General features: G+C 40.2%; 1 protein-coding gene across 1 annotated transcript in view; it reads left to right on the forward strand.

The window, feature by feature from the left end:
* Nucleotides 1-1138: 1138 nt before the first annotated feature.
* The window catches only part of TBC1D5 (TBC1 domain family member 5), a 421112-nt gene continuing 403566 nt past the window's right edge, over nucleotides 1139-18684 (forward strand). The window contains exon 1 of the mRNA XM_070433344.1: nucleotides 1139-1273. The gene's annotated coding sequence lies outside the window, so the exon portion shown is untranslated. The remainder of the gene's footprint in view (nucleotides 1274-18684) is intronic.

The raw sequence follows: 18684 nt of genomic DNA on the forward strand, positions 1-18684 counted from the left end.
TATAGGGGAAACAAACACTAGCATTCCACGTGTGCTTCTGCTTCGGTGAAAGGGTAAGTAGAGGGCAACAAGACACAGGGTTTAGACATTGCCTGTATTCTGTTAGTCAGTCATCACACCTTTACTGAGAGGCCACAATGCTAAAGACACATACTGTACTAGGGTATGTGGAAAAGACAAAATCCGAGCCTAGGATTGCGGGTTTGTAAAAAATTACTGTTACATATAACTTCTCTATCGGTTATATTAAAGTAGGTCAGCCCTAACCGGTTTGGCTCAGTGGATAGAGCGTCAGCCTGCGGACTGAAGGGTCCCAGGTTCGATTCTGGTCAAGGGCATGGGCATATACCTTCCTTGGGGGCACATCCCCAGTGGGGGGTGTGCAGGAGGCAGCTGATCGATGTTTCTCTCTCATCGATGCTTCTAAGCTTCTAACTCTCTATCCCTCTCCCTTCCTCTCTGTAAAAGATCAATAAAATATATTAAAAAAATAAAATATAATAAAGTAGGTCAGCACAAAATGCTAATACTCTCCCCAAACAGGGTAGGGTACATTTCTCGGAGGAAGTGACAGACAAACTGGGTCTTGAAGTATGAATAGGAGTCTACTTAGCTATAGAAAACTAATGGAAGACCATTTTGTATGCAAGGAAATGTAAATTCTTAGGCTGGGAGGGTACCGGGGGCTGACATCTCCCCTTCCTCTCAGTCGCCGCCAGGAAAGGCAGCTGTGAGTGGTGAGTGCGAGTAGCTCAGTCCCAGTGGCAGGTTCCCAGACTTTAGCTGCGCGATTGGTGGTGGTGCCGGTGCTGGTGGGGTAGCGAGAAAGGGAGGAAAACATTTAAAGAGCCTCCTGCGCATGCGCTCTCGCGGCCGGCCGGCCCGGCGAGGCTGCGCCGCTGGTTCACTCCCTACCTCAAGCCTCGTGGGGCCCCGCACACTTGGCCCCGGGAGGGAGCGCGCCTCGCGCCCGCGCAGTCTCCCGGCCCAGGCGGGCGCCTGCGCACGGGCGCCGCGGACCCGCGAGCGCCGCGGGGTTATGAGAGGTGGAGCGCGGGGAGGGCGCGCGGCAGGAAGCGGCCGCCGTTACGGCGCGCGCGTGGTCACGTGGCCGCTGGTCGCCGCCGCCACCCTTCCCGCCCTGTTCTCTTTCTGGTCGGGCCGGCCGGTCCCGCGAGCGCCCGGCCGAGACTGAGGGAGAGAGAGAGAGAGAAAGAGGAGGGGAGGAGGAGGATTCAGGGAGTAGGAGCTGGGGAGCCCTTCTGCGCCACAGGTAAAGCAAAAATGATGATGATGATGATGATGATCATAAAAAAGCTGAGCCCTCGGAGCGCCTCCGGCTTCCTCCAGAGCATCCCCCACATGCAGAGGCTCCCGCCCGGGTTCCCCCTAAGCGTCTCAGGACCAGTCCCGCCTCCCCTCCCCTCCCCTCGCTGTTGCTGCTGCCTCCGCCTCCCGGGGCGGCCTGCGGGTGCGGGTGCCGCCGCCGCCGCCGCTGTCGCGCGGGGGGTTATTAATACAGCCTCGCGTTCGTGCGCTTCCCAGAGCGGCTGGGGGTGCGGGTGGGGTGGGGTGGCGGGAGGGGAGGCTCCCCCAGCTCCCGGGCGGGCCGGCGTGGAGGCTGCGTCCCCAGCCTGCCTGCCTGCCTGCCCTGGGGAGAGTGGGGTGCAGGCTTCCAGGCCAGCTGCAGCGAGGGGGCAGGCATGGTGGCTGGACTTGGTCGGGCGCCACTTCCTACTTGGTCAACGTCCCTGCTCCTTTCTGCCCCGGGCTGCACGCTTCCTTCGCAGGCCGGAAGCGAAACCGGCCCGCCGTCCCCAAAATTCCTTTAAAATGCCGCCTTTACCAGAAATGGGAGCCTTTCACCTTTGAGGGAAGAACCGTGTCCTTGTTGTAGTGCGACTTCAGTGTATTCACCTGTAGGAACATGCACGTTGAGGCCTTTCCGGATGCGAGAAACTTCGCTGAGGGTGAAAGTTCTCTCTCTCCACCCCCCCCCCCCCCCCCGGATTTTTCCTGGAAAAACGAACACAAACCTGTAAAAACAATGTTCGGGTCTGCACGTGACTTTTTCAATGCTAGGATTCAACAGTGTTAGTTCCAGGAACCTGATCTATGTTTTAAAGTTTACATCCTTAAAGATATTTTTTTCTGAATGGCTTTCTGGAAAAAGTTTCATTGGTCGACTTTAAATAGGACTGAATCCCGAAGTTTTAGCATGCAGAGTGCACGGTTTGCGGCCGGTTGAGCTGGCATTTCTAGACCCAGTCACTTTTGCACTCTTTGGACAATAAGATATAGTCTCAATAAAACTATGTATTATTGGTTTTGTGCCGTTGCACAAAATAATGACTCAAAGCGGGAAGCATTATTGTTGTTGAAACTAGTACAAATCTTTGAATACTTATTGGTATCAGTGGTAACGAAATTAAAGTATATGTTATTTCTCGTAATGAGCTTTCCTAATTCCGCATCTTGGTTGTTTTCATAATATATCTCTGAATTCAAATGTGAAATTGAGCGTTTTTAATTTTTACAGTAGAGTCATTTGGAACAGTGCTTCTCAAACTTTAATGTGCATAGGAATCCCATGGGATTCTGGTTTGAAGGTGCCAAATCTGGGTCAGTAGATAGATCTGTGATTCAGCTTGATATTCTGCGTTTCCGATAAGCTTCTAGGTACTGCTGGACAAGGAACCATCCTTGAGTAGCAAGGAGGTAATTAACTTGTGTGCTAAGAAATAAAATGATGTATCAGTGGACAAGTGCCTTTTAATAACTCACCCAGGTGTAGAAGTGACTTGGGAGAAGGGGCAAATAGGATGAACTGAGAAGGGTTTTCGTAGGGAGATCACTTACGCAGAGTGAGCAGGCCAGGTCTGGGGCCCAGGGCCGGGGTAGCGGCAGAACTGGGGGAGCTGCCCCAACCGGGAAGAGTGCAGGTACCAGGTGTGCCTGCTGAGTGGCGCCCCTATCACCTGGTCGGTGGATTTCCCATGGAAGCTTGCTGTGTTTCTAGCTGAAGGAATTGCTCAGCTCTAGGTAGTTGGGCTTTATCAACATCAGCCTCTGAATGCACTGCTGGGATGAAAGTTTCTTTAAGTGGTGGGAGTATTGAGTGTGTGCTCTCTCTGCTCATTCAAAAGCAGCCTCTGTTGAGTATCCCCATCCTGAGCCTTGGAAGCAAACTGGCAAAGTGTTAAGGGTCTCCACCTGTTGAGGGTATCCTTCCTACCTGGGTTCAGATGTTTTTCTAATGTACTTAAAAAACGTAAAATGAAAAGTTTGTGTCACTCATAACCTCGAATACTTTATGTGTAGAAATATGGTTTTACTTTAAAACAACTTCATGGAAGTGTAACATCAAAACTTTAGTACCATAAATCTTATAGTCATTAATTCTTACTTTACCATTGTTTCTTTATGTTATTAACTAATATTTATGACAGCACTTTTGAAGTAGTTACTGAGTGCCAGGCACTGTTCTAAGCGCTTAGTAGCTACTTGAACTCATGTAATCCTCACAACAACCTTTTCGCAGTGGTCGACAAACTCATTAGTCAACAGAGCCAAATATCAACAGTACAACGATTGAAATTTCTTTTCAGAGCCAAATTTTTTAAACTTAAACTATATAGGTAGGTACATTGTTATTAACTTAATTAGGGTACTCCTAAGGCTTAGGAAGAGCCACACTCAAGGGGCCAAAGAGCCGAATGTGGCTCGCGAGCTGCAGTTTGCTGACCATGGCTTTAAGGAAACATGCTCACGTTTGCACAGCTGACACTCAGCTAGGACTCCGGTCGGTCGTCTAACTCTTGAGTCCATGCTTTTAACAATCTTCTCTATGTTGCCTTTTTAGAAGATAATTTGATGGTATTTTTTTATGTCTTCGTTCCTATTGTTGAAAATTATGATCTTTCATTTTAAAATTCAAATTTGTCATTCTTTTTTTATTTTTTAAATTTCATTTTATTGTTTAAAGTATTACAAATAGTAGTACATATGTCCCTTTTTTTCCCCATTCAGTCTGTCATCCTTTTAAAAGTTTCCCTTATTTTTTCCCCATTTAGAAATGAAGAACTAGTATTAGTTCTTCAGTGTTTGTAATTTTTACTGAATAAGATACTGAAATTTGCAAAGAATTATTTTGTTTGTACTTGTTTGCTGGACCAGTCTCTAAATTGGTATGTCACTATTAAATGTACAAGTAGTATCTGCTTCCCTTTGACCCTGCAGGTTTTCAGTCCTTTATTTCCTGCCTATGCCTGTCCTCCACCTTCTCATGAATACTTGGTAGATTCATTTTATTTTTGTTAATCCTGAGAGAGTTTTGGGGGGATTGACAGGGTTGCTGATTTTATTTTGCTAGTAAGGACAAAACAAAACAAAACACCTAAGCATTGGTCATCATGATCCTATTTTAACACTGCAAAAAAAAAGGACAACCTCAGGATAAAGGATGATATTGTATGTTGAATAATTTGTAATTCATAAACATATTAATATATGGTCTGTCTCCTACCCCCTTTTTGTCTTGGACCATAGAAGGCTTTGTCTAAGACATCTCTTAACATGGGGAGGTCACCAGAATGGCAGTGTGTGTGCTAGAACTTGAGAAATGAGAGATTGTGGCTGGGTTTAGTTGGGGGAGGGGGAAAAGGTAGGGGGAGGGAGAGTATTGGGGGTGGGAAGGGCCTGTGGGGCTGATTACAGTAGCATTAATTCTCTATTAACTGGGATAACAGTGAGTTTGGGAAGGAAGTCAGTGTAACACCAGGTCCTGTTATAAATGTTTTCTCAAAGCTCATACTCTGTTTTTGTGATGTCTGTTATGCTGTCATGCTGGCCAGTTCCTGAGCCTCACAGTACTTCACTTTTCTGTTTTTAAAATGAAGATAAATAATAACTATCTCAGAAAGTTGTTTTGAGGATTAAGTGAGAATATATGTGTATATATACATACATATATACATATATAGACATATATACATATAATATGTATAACATGCATATGTAAAACTAGAGGCCCGATGCATGGATTTGTTCACCGGTGGTCGGCAAACTCATTAGCTGAGGGTGGGGTCCCTCAGCCTGGCCTGTGCCCTCTCGCAATCCGGGACCCCTTAGGGGATGTTGGACTGCCGGTTTTGGAACCTGCAATCTGACATCCCCCGAGGGATGCAGTAGTGCATGAAGCTGCAGGTGGCCGGGAGGAGCCTATGCCTAGGCTGGGCGCAGCTCCCGCTCATCCTGGCCCCATGGCGCCTGCCTCCACTGACACTAGGTAGCGCTGCCACGGAGGCAGGAGAGGCTCGTGCCACTGCAGCTGCACTTGCCAGCCACGAGCCCAGCATCTGCCCGGTTGGTGAGCTGAGTGGCGCTCCTGCTGTGGGAGCGCACTGACCACCAGGGGGCAGCTCCAGCGTTGAGTGTCTGCCGCCTGGAGGTCTGTGCACATCATAGTGACAGGTCAACCTGTCGTTCGATCGACAGGTGGTAATGGTCACTTAGGCTTTTATGTATATAAATGATAATGTAGTGTCTGGCATGTAGTTAATCTACCATGTATGCCCTATAATCTGCAGTGTGGTTGATCATATCCACATAATCAAGACTGATTATATCTGAATGAATCTAATGGAAATTGTACATTTATTTTGGTATAAGACTATGGGCTTATAAAACAGAAAGTTTGTACTTTGTGGATGAAATACAAAATTGGTATAGTAATGCTCTTATCTCTTTGGAGAATTAAATATTATTAAATATGGTTTGGCAACTCAGATCTTTCAAAACAAGGAAGTAAGGCTGTAGAGATGCTAAATATATTTTTGGTGGTTGTTTGAAAGGTTTAGTTTAAAATTTTCAGGTGTAGTGTTTTGAAGCCTAGAATAAGAAAACCCTTTTTTCTTACAGCTTCTCTGACTGTATAACTTAAACCTTCCTCAACCAACTCCTCTGCTCTTTAAAATAATCTTTGCATTCTCCAGACCTGGTCTATAGCCCCTTATCTGAAACCCATGGTGGCATACGTGTCTCAGAAGTAAAAAGATTTTATAGTTTACTAGAGGTCTAGTGCACGGATTCATGCACCAGTGGAGTCCCTCGGCCTGGCCTGTTCCCTCTCGCAATCTGGGACTCCTCAGCTGGGCCGAACCGGCAGTCTGACATACCCCGAGGGATGTGGCAGTGCACGAAGCGGCAGACGGCCAGAGGGGAGCCTGAGCCATTCCCGCTCATCCCGGCCCACTGCGCCTGCCTCCCACTGCACCTGCCTCCGCTGCTGCTCGGTAGTGCTGCCATGGTGGCGGGAGAGGCTCCCACCACAGCAGCTGCGCTTGCCAGGCCTGAGCCTGGCTTCTGGCTGAGTGGCGCTCCTGCTGTGGAAGTGCACTGGCCACCAGGGGGCAGCTCCTGCATTGAGCGTCTGCCCCCTGGTGGTCAGTGCACGTCATAGCAACTGGTTGACTGGCTGATTGGTCGTAAAGGTCGCTTAGGTTTTTATATATATAGATTGTTGTGAATGGGATCTCTCTCTCTCTTTCTTTCTCTCTCTCTCTCTGTCTCTGTCTCTCTCTCTCTCTCTCTCTCTCTGTGAGTGTATTTCTACCTGACTTCTGCTGGTGAATAAAGAGCTGCTGATTTTTTAAAATATATTTTATTGATTTTTTACAGAGGAAGGGAGAGAGATAGAGAGTTAGAAACATTGATGAGAGAGAAACATCGATCAGCTGCCTCCTGCACATCTCCCACTGGGGATGTGCCTGAAACCCAGGTACATGCCCTTGACTGGAATTGAACCTGGGACCTTTCAGTCCACAGGCCGACGCTCTATCCACTGAGCCAAACCAGTTTTGGCATTTTTGTGTATTTTGTAACTAGTCACTTTATGAATCTATTTATTAAGCAGCCTTTGAGTTGATTCTCTTACATTTTCTAGGTAGATAAGCATAACATTGAAGCCAGCCATTTTTATGTAAAGGTCTTTTTCATGATTAATTTTCACTATGGTAGCTGTGCTGGAATGAATTTCTTAATTTCATTGACTCGGAATATGTTTTGATTTGGTATCACTGTGAATTGATGTACTCAGCTCTCAGAAAGTTATTCCACCAAATGAGTTCTGTTATGGACTAAATGTTTTCCCCCAAAATTCATAAGTTGAAATCCTGTTCCCTTTCCCATGGGATGATATCAGGAGGTGAGACTTTTGGGAGGTAACTAGGAGTTAACTGAGGGAGAAAGTTTTGAGGGTGGATGAGGTCATGAGGGTGGAGCCCTCATGAACTGGATCAGTTCCCCTATTAACAGTCACCAGAGAACTTGCTTCCTCTCCTTGGTATGTGAGGATACAACCAGAAGTCTGCAGTCTGCAACCTGGGAGAGGGCATTCAGCCCTCAGAATTGTGAGAAATACATTTCTGTTGTTTAAAAGCGTCTAAGTGTATGATATTTTGTTATAGCAGCTGAAACTGATTAAAGACAATCTCTAAGCTGAAAAGTTTTGTGATTCCACTTTGTCAAAAGACTCCTGGTAACAGACACAGCTCTCTGGTACTTTAAGTTAAAATAATTGTGGTTGTTTAGCTCCACCTCCCAAGCAATTATTCTGAGATTTTTGCATTTTTATCTCCTTAGAGCTTGAAGATTTTTTCTATGTGGTTTGGCAAAAATTAAAAGATAAGTCTGATAGACTACAGAGATCAGACCTGTGTTTGCTTGTTTGCAGTATCAAGTATCATGGTTTTCTTTTTCTGATCAGGTGGTGTAATTAAATTTTCTAATTGTTAGACTGAGTGTAATGGAAACTATCGGGAAGTGAAAAATGGACCCGGGGGCAGTGACTGGCAGAGGATAGGATGGGGAAGTGTCTGGTATGTCAGCTCTTCTTTCTCTGGCCCTCTTTCTACTTTCTGATGATCTTCCCTGGACTTCTTTAACTCTGTCCTTCTAATGATTTTCTGACTTCCTATATATTCTCTAGGTATACCTCTTCTTTTTTAAGAGAATAGCTCCCCTCCATGCTTTCTACTTTGATCAGCAGAACAGATGCTTTGTGCCTCTCTGGGAAGTGCTCCTGATCAGCGCTTTGAATTTCCTTCCTTCTTGTCACTAAAACTATCTGCAAAATGCCCTGACCAGTGGCCATTAAGCATCCTACCTTGCACAGCCTGTGCAAAACAATGATTAAACTTGGGTTTCCTTATAACATAAAGCCACTACTTTGGAAATGTTAACAAAATGAGAGAGCCAGATACCTTTTAAAGACAGATTGTCAGAGAATTGTGGAATGGTTGAGGACTACAGAGGAGATAGTGAGAGATTAGTGTTACAAAGATAGAATAAGCTTTTGAAGAGTCTGTTATCTTAGATCTCCAACCCTGATTTCTTCCTGAGTTTTAGACCCGTGTTATATGATTGGCTACTGGGTAATTCCACAGTTGAATGGCCTACAGAAAGTTCATCTTCTCTTGCAAAACCTATCCTCCCTCCCAAGTTTATTATTTCAGTGGATGACACCACTATCTCTCTAGTTGTTTAAGCTAGAAACCTGGCAGACACACTTTACTTTTTAAAATATCCTTACCCAAGGATAGGTTTTTGCAAAAAAAATTATTTGGGGGGGGGGGGGCGGGGAAAGAGAGAGAGAGAGAGAGAGAGAGAGAGAGAGAGAGAGAAACGTTGATCTGTTGCCTCCCGTATGTGCCCTGTCCGGGGATTGAACCTGCAACCTACGTATGTGCCCTAACCAAGAATCAAACTTGCAACCTTTTGGTGTATGGGACACTCCAGCCAACTGAGCCACCTGGCTAGGTTTTACCTTCTTTTTTTAAAAAGTTCACTTAAAGGCATTGGGCTCTGTGTATTCTACCTCTTGACCCCATTGTCTTTTGATCCCTACTCTGGTACATTATCTCTTGATTTGCCAGATTTTCTGTCTCTTGCTAATGTTTCTGTAAGGTTTTCTGACTGGTGTCACTGTAGCCAGGTGATCTTTTTAACCGCTCACCTGATTCTCTTACTCTATAGCTTTGAACCTTTAATATTTTCCGTCACTTCTGTCCCAGTCTTGTATCTCTTTCTTCTACCGCTCCTATACTCTGTGATTTAGTTTAAAGTACTGAAATCTTTGAGTTTTGGGAACTGCTTATTATTTTTGTTTGTCTCAAGCCTGACATATTCTGTCGCTTGATCTTACTGAATTGCGAAGTCTCAGCTTAAATGCCATATCCAGGAAGCTTCCTTACACCACTAAGTCTGAGTTGTGCCGTCCTGTTAGGCCAGATACCCTGTACTATTCCATGACATTAATGTATTATAATTGTCCTTTTACCTAAGAGTCTGTGTCCCACTTTTGACTGGTCTGTGAGTGGCAAGGCCATATACATCATCTTTACTCCTGGTGCTATGCCTATTAAAAGTTGATGTCATACCAGGTACTGAAAATACAGCAGTGAATAAGAGGGTGTTCCAGTTATTAACTACTGTGTGATTAATCTCCCCACAATTTAATAGTTTAAGACAACATTAATATTTATTCATACATGATTTTATAATTTGTATAGCAGTTGGTAGGAGTAGTTTATTGGTTTTACTTGGTATCAGTTCTTTGTTGGTTAGTTACTACTTCCAAGATGGCTGGCAGTTGATTCTGGCTGCTGCCTTGGAGCTCAGTAGGTCTGTTAATCAGGGCACCTACATGGGGCCTCCTCATGTGGCCTGGGCACAACTGGTGGGTTCTGACGGGGAGTGTCCCAAGAACAAGCATTCTAAGAGTAGGAAGTGGAAGCAGCCAGTCCTGTTAAAGATTATGCTTGGAACTGATGAGCATCACTTCTGCTGTCTTCTATTGGTTGAATAGAGTCAGCCCAGATTTGATGGGAGGAAAATTAAACTCCATCTCCTGATGGAGAAAGTGGCAAAGAACTTGTGACTATGTTTAATCCACTAAACAGACCTAAAAAACAAACAAAATAAAACTATAAAAGTTGTTGGATGAGTTACTTTCTGTCTATATCTTCAACCTCCAAGAATCATGATCATATATCATTAATTTAAAAATAGTCAAAGAACTACTTATAGTGAAAAATTTTAAAATAAATTTTACTCTCAATCTTCTTAAATAATTACTATTTTCTGTTATTCATATAGTTTCTTAATTTTTAAGTTTTAAATACACATATAGCTTCTAATTTCAGTCAGTTCTGTTTAAAAATTTTACCTTTCCTAAATCCTCATGCACTGATGTTATTACTCTGTAAATTTCTAGAAGTGTGATTGTATCAGGTATGTATAATTTAGATTTTGATACTTATTGTTAAACTGCCTAATAGATAATATTCATTTATACCCCAACTTTTAGTGCAGGGTATAAATTACATTTGCCCATAGCCTTGCTACCAAGAAAGTATTGCAAATCATTGTTTTTGGTTAAACTATTGGTAAAAATTGACAGATTGCTTTTATTATTTCTTCAATGCCTATTTAAGTCCTTTGTCTAATTTTGGGGAAGTTTTTTTCTTATTGATTTCTCAAGCGCTCTTTGCCTATCATATATAGCCAATATTCCTAATTTTATTTTTAAATTCTTATACATTTTAAAAATTATTGTGAAGAATTGTTCAATTTTTATGTACCTCTTTATCTTTATGATTTTGTTTCTTGGCAAAAATAAGATTAAACTCAGTTCTCTCTTATTTGTCTTGTTTTACCACTCTGGCCAATCTTCCAGTAGTTTGAAATACAGATTTGTATACACACATATTGCAAGTGAGGTAAAACAATCACAGGCCAAGAAATTTTATAGCAATAATACAGGCTGTGTTTTGGGGAATTAATTTCAGAATCTTACTCATCTCTTAATAGTCTTACAACACAATGGAATTGATCTGTTTTGGGATTTGGAAAAATTCTATCTTCGACAGTGAATCATGTTGAATAAAGGCAAATTACTGTCAGTGTTAGACTTATGCAAAAAATGAAAGAAACCTTTTAAAATTGAAAACAGTAGAATATGGTCAGCTAGGTTATATGGACAAAACAGTTACCTGAAAAGAATAAGAAATGCTAAAATAATTTTTTTTTCTCCTTAAGAGCTAATGTGATAGTAAGAAATTACCAGGCCAAAATCTATACGAAAACAGGAATTCAGAGAAGTAAGCAGAATATTAAAACTGCTTTCCTTTGAGGATATTTGTCACATTTTAGGGAACTTTGCCTTTGTTTTGAAAACCTCACAAGGCACATATTTGTATAGAAATTAACGCCCAGAAACGCCCAAGCAGTTGAGTCTGATAGGAAATACCTTTCCTATGAAATTGGAACTCCAAAGAGCAATGCCCATAGAGTATGCGCAAACCAAAACCCTTCCTATGCTCTTGCTAATAGGAGCCTGCATGAATAGTTGCTTTGGACATGAAAAAAATACCTATTCCTAAGCAGACTTTCCCTCTTGACTTGTGGCTCAAATTTAGCATTACCTGTTAGTCCAAAAAAAGCCTCAAGTTGTGAATTTAAAATGGTTTTAGGTCCTTGGCAGAAACAAATGAAAGTCCTTTCAGGTAGGATACATTTTTATCTTAGGTCCTAGGAATTCCCACAAATAATCTTCCAAAGAATTAGTTCACAGTAGAATATAACCAAGCATGTGAGGTAACAAGACACTATGAGTGGTAAGAAGCAGCAGGAACAGTAGATGGACATAGACCCCTAAAACTTCAGATTTTGGAATTATCAGACAAAGATTACTGGTATAAAACAACTGTTTTTTATGGTTACAAAAAGATGAAAAATATCTGCAGAGAATAGGAAGCTAAACAGATTTGAAAAAGACCTGAATAAAACTAGAATTAAAAAATACAATAACTAAAATGAAAAACTCAGTGGTTATAGTTAATGGTATATAAAATACAGCTAAAGAGAATTAATGAACTGGACATAGGAAAAAAGACATTATCCAGAATGTAGCACAAAAAGACAAGGAAATGTATAAAAAGAAAGACATTAAGATATATAGAACATAAAATGAGAAAGCCTGAGAGTATTTCATCAGTTTTCTAATTGTAGAAGTGAGAAATAATCAGAAAGGAGGCAATGTTTGGAGAAGTAATAGCTGAGAATTTCGTAGAGCTGATGAAAAATACCAGTCCATGAATTTAAGAAATGCAGAGAACCACAAGCAGAATATTTAAAAGGAAATTCACATCTAGATACACATCATAGTAACATGGAGAGCACCAGCAACAAGAAGAATATCTTAAAAATTGGCAGAGAACAAAAGACAGATTACCTAAACATTGCAGTTATACTGATAGCTGACTGCTCTAGGAACAGAAATGGAAGCCAGAAAACTGGTTTCATAATCTCACTGGGCTGGGGAAAAAATTGCCAGCTTAATATTTTCTACCCAGTGAAAATACATTTCAAGAATAATGGTGAAATAATAACATTTTCAGGCAGAATTGTAAAATATTATTCTCTGATTGTAAATGTATTCTGATTTGTTCTAGTACTTAGAATGAAGGATTCTAATATAACAAAGCAAATCTTAGCTTCACATAGTTATTCTGTTCTTAGAAAATTGTTGTGTTTATACTTAGTAAACAGAGATACAGTTGTACTGATATATTACTCCAAGTTTTGGATCTTTGTTCAGAATCTTCAGTGTTGTAGGGCATCTTTTATGGTGATTAATGCATGCATTTAAGTCTTGCTCTATCAGTGATGTAATTTTTAATATTTGTATTTGAAATATTAAAAGTCAAGCCAAGAAGAATTTGGAGAAAATTGTGTCTTGGTATTTGCAAAAATAACTCCTGGAGATGACTTTATTCTCATCCCCCAGTCCCCAAGACAAATTTCTGGGGGAAAAATAGTGGGGAACATTTTTTTTTTTTAACCCATTAATGGTAGTCTAGAATGATGTAAGAGCAAACAGATCTTAAAGTTGGTTAGATGGATCTGGGTTAAAATCTGGCTCTATCATTTAGTAATTCAGTCTTGGTCATGTGACCTACCCTTTCAGATACTTAGTTTCTCATCTGTAAAATGGGAATAAGACTACTTTACCAGGTATCATGGGAAATAGAGTAATGTTTGTAAAAAGCAGTGAGTACGGTCTGTGGCTGTTATTGGATTTCTGAGTAACACAGAAAAATGAATTGAATCTGGGCAGGAATTTGAAATTGTTACTTTTAATGTTTAAGAGTTATAGATACTTATAATAATGATAAACTTTTTGATTTTAAGAAATTGTCAGAATGTGACTTGTTGCCTTGGTGGTTAATTTTGCATTAGGTCATCTGTGTATTCTGCGTATAGGTTACATAGCTTCGCATTCTTTAGAAAGTTAAAAAGATTGCCAGCCACCACTACCAACACCACCACCACCACCACCACCACCACCAACACACACACACACACACACACACACACACACACTATTTCTATCTCCTGAAATTGAAGTTTATGATGACAGTTAATATTCTACACCTGAATACTTTAGGAATTTAATTCAGAAAATGGTTATAAAGTATGAACTTAAAACTTTATTCTTTCGTTTTCAGAAGTTAAATATATTTGTTGGCGTCCAATAATTTAAAGTACGAGCTATCAGAGCACTCTATTACTATTTGAATCAAAGATACTACTATCTGTAAAATATTTAGACCTAGATTTTCTTTTCTCTACTTTTTGTTGTTTGTAGTCAAGACATGAATTAGAATCTTTTATGAAGTAGAATTACTTGTACACCTTACAGATTATTAGTTTGTTATTCTTTATTTAACATCCAGACATTTACCTCATTTAATAGTGTTAACTATGTGGAATACGTTAGCTGATTGCATTTTTTAAACCACACTTCTTATTATCACAGCAAAATTTAAAAAATCTATAATGATAAAAGTGTAATATGCTAATTAGACTGGACATCCTTTTGGACATCCTTCCTTCCGGAAAAAGCTGCAGTGGGCGGGGGCTGTGGCAGAGGTGGCAGAGGCCCTAGGCCATGGTGGCGGCGGGTGGTGGCTGTGGGCGGGGACCGGGGCCAAGACCCTTGCACGAATTTCGTGCATTGGGCCTCTAGTTATATAACGAAGACAATTCAGTAATTTATAACTTTGCAACTTGACATCATTTTTATTTATTTAATTTATATTTTTTAAAGTTTTATAAATTGGTTTTAGAGAGAGGAAGGGAAAGAGAGAAAGAGAGGGAAAGAGAAAGAGGCAGCAGTGTGAGAAACATCTATCGGTTGCTTCCCATAGGCTCCCTGACCAGGGATCAAAACTACAACCTAGGTATGTGCCCTGACTGGAATTGAACCTTCAACCTTTCGCTGCATGCAACCACCCTCCAAACAACTGAGCCATTTAGGCAAGGCTTGACATCATTTTTAGAATGTCGGTTACAATAATAAGTTGTATTTGTAGCTTTTGAGTTTATTCAGGTTATAGAGACAACTACTGAAAACAAATCAGGCATTTCAAATCTTTCAAGAAGTTCCTTGATCTCCAATCAAATACTTGAAAAATAATTTGGGTAAAAATAGTGATACAAGTTTGTCTAAATACATACATGCACAAATGCTTCCTATTAAGCATCTTGTTATAATTTTCTTGATTTACTTCAGACATACCTGTTATGCAGAAATTGAGCAACAGCAATTTTTTGTGCAGTTAGGTCGTATGATATTGGTGTCTATATTGTACTGCTTTTGATCTTGGAAGTAATCCCTTGTAATCACAAACTTTAAAGAACATTGAGATTATGCTTTCTAAGTTGATATATTTGCCTTAGTAAAAAAACCCACATAGACATTTTTTTTCTTGTTTACGTTTGACTTTGTATTTTATATTTTGAGCTTTAGTTTATATTTCACAAGCTGGTAATTTCTTTTTAACTAGTGGTTGTACTATCAGAAAAATTATAGGTTAAAGTGGAATGAGCCTGTTTTTCTTTTTATCTTTAAATTTTTTATATTTTGTGTTATTTCATGATATCAAACTGTATGTGAATCAAAGTCATTCCTTATAGGAATAGAAATTACTATTATAGTCTGTTTATTAGGGTTTACTGATAAATTTCTTCCATGCTCTAGTTTGACTTTTTTGCAGAACCAAAGATTTTTAGATACAGTCGTATCTTCACATCCTATAACAGTATTACAAACCCTGATAAGGTTAAAACAAAAGCAACCTAGTTTTTTCCTTATATGAATGCATGTACCAAGCTGTAATGTAAAGTGTATTATTTCAGTGGAGCGGGCTTTTTTTTTTTTTTTTAAAAAAAGGACTAATATAGAGGATATTGTTGACCACATAGCAGGTAGAAAACAAATGTCAAATTTGCACAAAGGGGCTAGGATAATAACTCACTTTCCACTGAGTTTTCAGACATTAATCAGACAACTAGGCGGAATAATTAATCAACAAGATCTGATAGGGCTATTCTATCAGCATATGATAATAAGTCATGTACAAAGTGAGGGGAGTAGGTTGGATGTGTCTTGGAGATGCTAATCTCATTTTAGAGCTTTTGAATCAGTGAGAAATGTTTATTAATTGGTAATTACTTACAAGCTTTCGAGATAGGTCCTTGTAATTGGTTTATTTGCAGAGGTTGACATAATAGGTACTAAGTAAAGTTCTCTTTATACTTAAACAAGTATTTATGCAAAAATGTGTGTGTTTGATAATAATTACTATTTAAAATACTGGCTAAAGATTGTCTTGTCCTTTTAACCTTTGTATTTTTTTAAAGTAATTCTCTGGTTCATCGTTAGCTTAAAATCACTCACGGGAACATTGCTTCAGAGACAGCAAGAAAGAACCAGACAAAACTGAACCCAAATCTTACTTCTGCTGTTTGCTAGTTAGGTTGGTTGCTTGGGAAAAAAAACTATGTAACATTTTTGGATTTCCATTTCCTCACTGTGAGGTTTTAAGTAAGTACTTTACATAAACTGCCTAGCAGTGTGTAGTTGCTCAGGAAATGCTTGTCCTTACTAACCTCAGGCCCCTCTTTCTTTACATATCTGTCTTTCAAGTCTGTAATCTTAAATTGACCTTTTGCTTTAGTTTTGGGATCATTGTCTAATGGTATTTTTCTGTGATCAAGAACAACTAGCCTGACTGGTGTGGCTCAGTGGTTGAGCTTTGACCTATGAACCAGGAGGTCGTGATTCGATTCCCGGTCAGGGCATATGCGCTGTTTGCAGGCTCGGTCCTCATTGTGGGGCGTGCAGGAGGCAACCGATCAATGATTCTCTCTCATCATTGATGTTTCTATCCCTCTCTCTCCCACTCTGAAATCAATACAAAAATATTAAAAAAGAACGACTAATTTAGTGGCTAAGAAATACTGTTCATTCAGAAATTAAAAACAACTAATAGATATTTTTTCTACTCTGGAATGTTTCATTTTCTGAAATATTTTATGGATGGTGAGTGATTGCTGAATTATTTTATTAGACTAATTTATTTAAGGAATTTCATGTAATGATTACAGGAAAGAGGAGTTGAAAAGTCCTGTAATAGTCAGTTGTTAACACTGAACTGTTTATAAATTGTGCCCTTATTCCTTATGTTTAAAGTAATTCTTTTCAACTTTAACATTTTATGACCTTTTAAAAAATGTATGAAATAATATTAATGGTTAAAGGTATATTTTTAACTGATTAGTGTAGTTGGATTTGTCTTGAAAAAGGACTGAATTTTGTGGGTTTGAATAAGTCAGTGACAGGAGGTCTTAAACATTTTTTTCCCTTTGAACAGATGTCTTGGCCTACAGTGACTCCAACTCCCATAATCCTTCCAATTTTCCCCTCTACTAAATAAGTTTTTAAAAAATGACATTTTTATTATAAGTGATTGACTTAATTCAGGCAAACATTGCAGCTGAGGAAAGACTTCATTGCAGTGAGGAACACTTTGGTATGAATAAAATTTTATATTCTTTATTTTTACAAATTTAATGTATGGTTCTTTCCCCCATCCCTTTATCTGTATTCAGAACAATATTTTTTGTGTAATAAGCTTTTTTCAAGATTAAAAGTTTTTATACATATGCTGAAGTATGTCTAATTCAGTCTATTTTAAATGGCAGTTAAAAACAGAATCAGCCTGGATCCATCCAGAAGACAGTAACCACAGTAGGACTTGTATCAGAGGAAAGTTAATCCAGGAACTGATTGCACAGGTAATTGCTGAGATGCTAACTGGACTATGAGACAAACCAAATATTAATAATGATACCATTAGGGCTGGGGGAAGATGAGAAAAGCTGGTATAACCAGAGTACAAAAGCCAGGGCTGAGAGTGGGAGGGGAGCTAGAGCCATAGTTGAGACTTCATGGTGGGGTCTGGGACCTCAGAGGGCAGGACTCCTGGAGGGAAATGGAGTTATAAAGCTTCTGCCAAGGATGTGTCAGGAAGTAGGGAGAGTGAAGAGAAATACTCTGGCTTCTCCCTCTTCTGCCTTCTATCACCCCTGAGTGCCTCCCCACCAGCCAAATCTTCCTGGAAGCCAGAGGGCAAGGTTGCTTGGAAATTGCAGTTGCCTATGATAAGCCCGGAAAATGCATCTGAAAGCATTTAGTTGACTAGCTCAACAACTATGTTGCTCGTGTGTAATCCTATATAACAGTAGTTCTCAACCTGTGGGTCGCGACCCCTTTGGGGGTCAAACGACCCTTTCACAGGGGTCGCCTAAGACCATCGGGAAACACATATATAATTACATATTGTTTTTGTGATTAATCACTATGCTTTAATTATGTTCAATTTATAACAATAAAATTGGGGGTCACCACAACATGAGGAACTGTATTAAAGGGTCGCGGCATTAGGAAGGTTGAGAACCACTGCTATATAATAAAAGGCTAATATGCAAATTGTCCCCTTGGGAGTTTGGGAGTTTAACCACTCGCTATGATGTGTGCTGACCACCAGGGGGTGGCGCGGAACGAGGGAAGGCCCTCGCCGGCAGTCAGAAGCCTGGGGAAGGAAGGCCCCAATCGGCCCTGATTGCTGGCCAGGCCTAGGAACTCTACCTGTGCACGAATTTCGTGCACTGCGTCTCTAGTATTAATTAATATACTTGTGTAGCATTAGCCAGAAAGAAGACTTCACTTGAAATACCCCCAAACAAATAAATAAACAATCAAAAAAGCCTCTTGATTCTTCTTCTTTTTGCACAATGGATACTCCTTAAAAACCAGTATTAAAATCAGCATCTCAGTTCAGTTAAAACATTTACTGAGTGGCACTATATTAGGTAAATGACTACAAAGTTGAAAACACTTGGTTTTTTGGTCTTGTGATACTCACGGTCTATTGGAAGACTTTTTATTGTTTTTTAAAGGACTCTCAATTTTAAAATTTTAATAGAATGTGATAAGTTAGAGATGGGGACATGTTTTTGTAGGAACTCAAGAAAGGAGCAGTTAACCCAGTCTTGTAGTTAATGGAATACTTTCAGGAGTTGGAAAATGTGAGCTAAGCTTTAAAAGATTGATAAAGAGAAGTGGAAAGGGCAATTCTGGAAGGAAAAGCTTGAGCAAAGGTTCAAAAACCTAAAAGAGCTTAAAGCATGTATAAGAAATTTTAATCACTATTGCTGGAGCATCAAGTTTGGCTCATAAAATGGGGCTGGGAGGCAGGAAGAGGCCAGGTTATTTTT

This window comes from Myotis yumanensis, unplaced genomic scaffold, assembly GCF_028538775.1.
Source record: "Myotis yumanensis isolate MYYU_CA2020_CCGP unplaced genomic scaffold, mMyoYum1.0.hap1 SCAF_14, whole genome shotgun sequence".
Classification (NCBI taxonomy): domain Eukaryota; kingdom Metazoa; phylum Chordata; class Mammalia; order Chiroptera; family Vespertilionidae; genus Myotis; species Myotis yumanensis.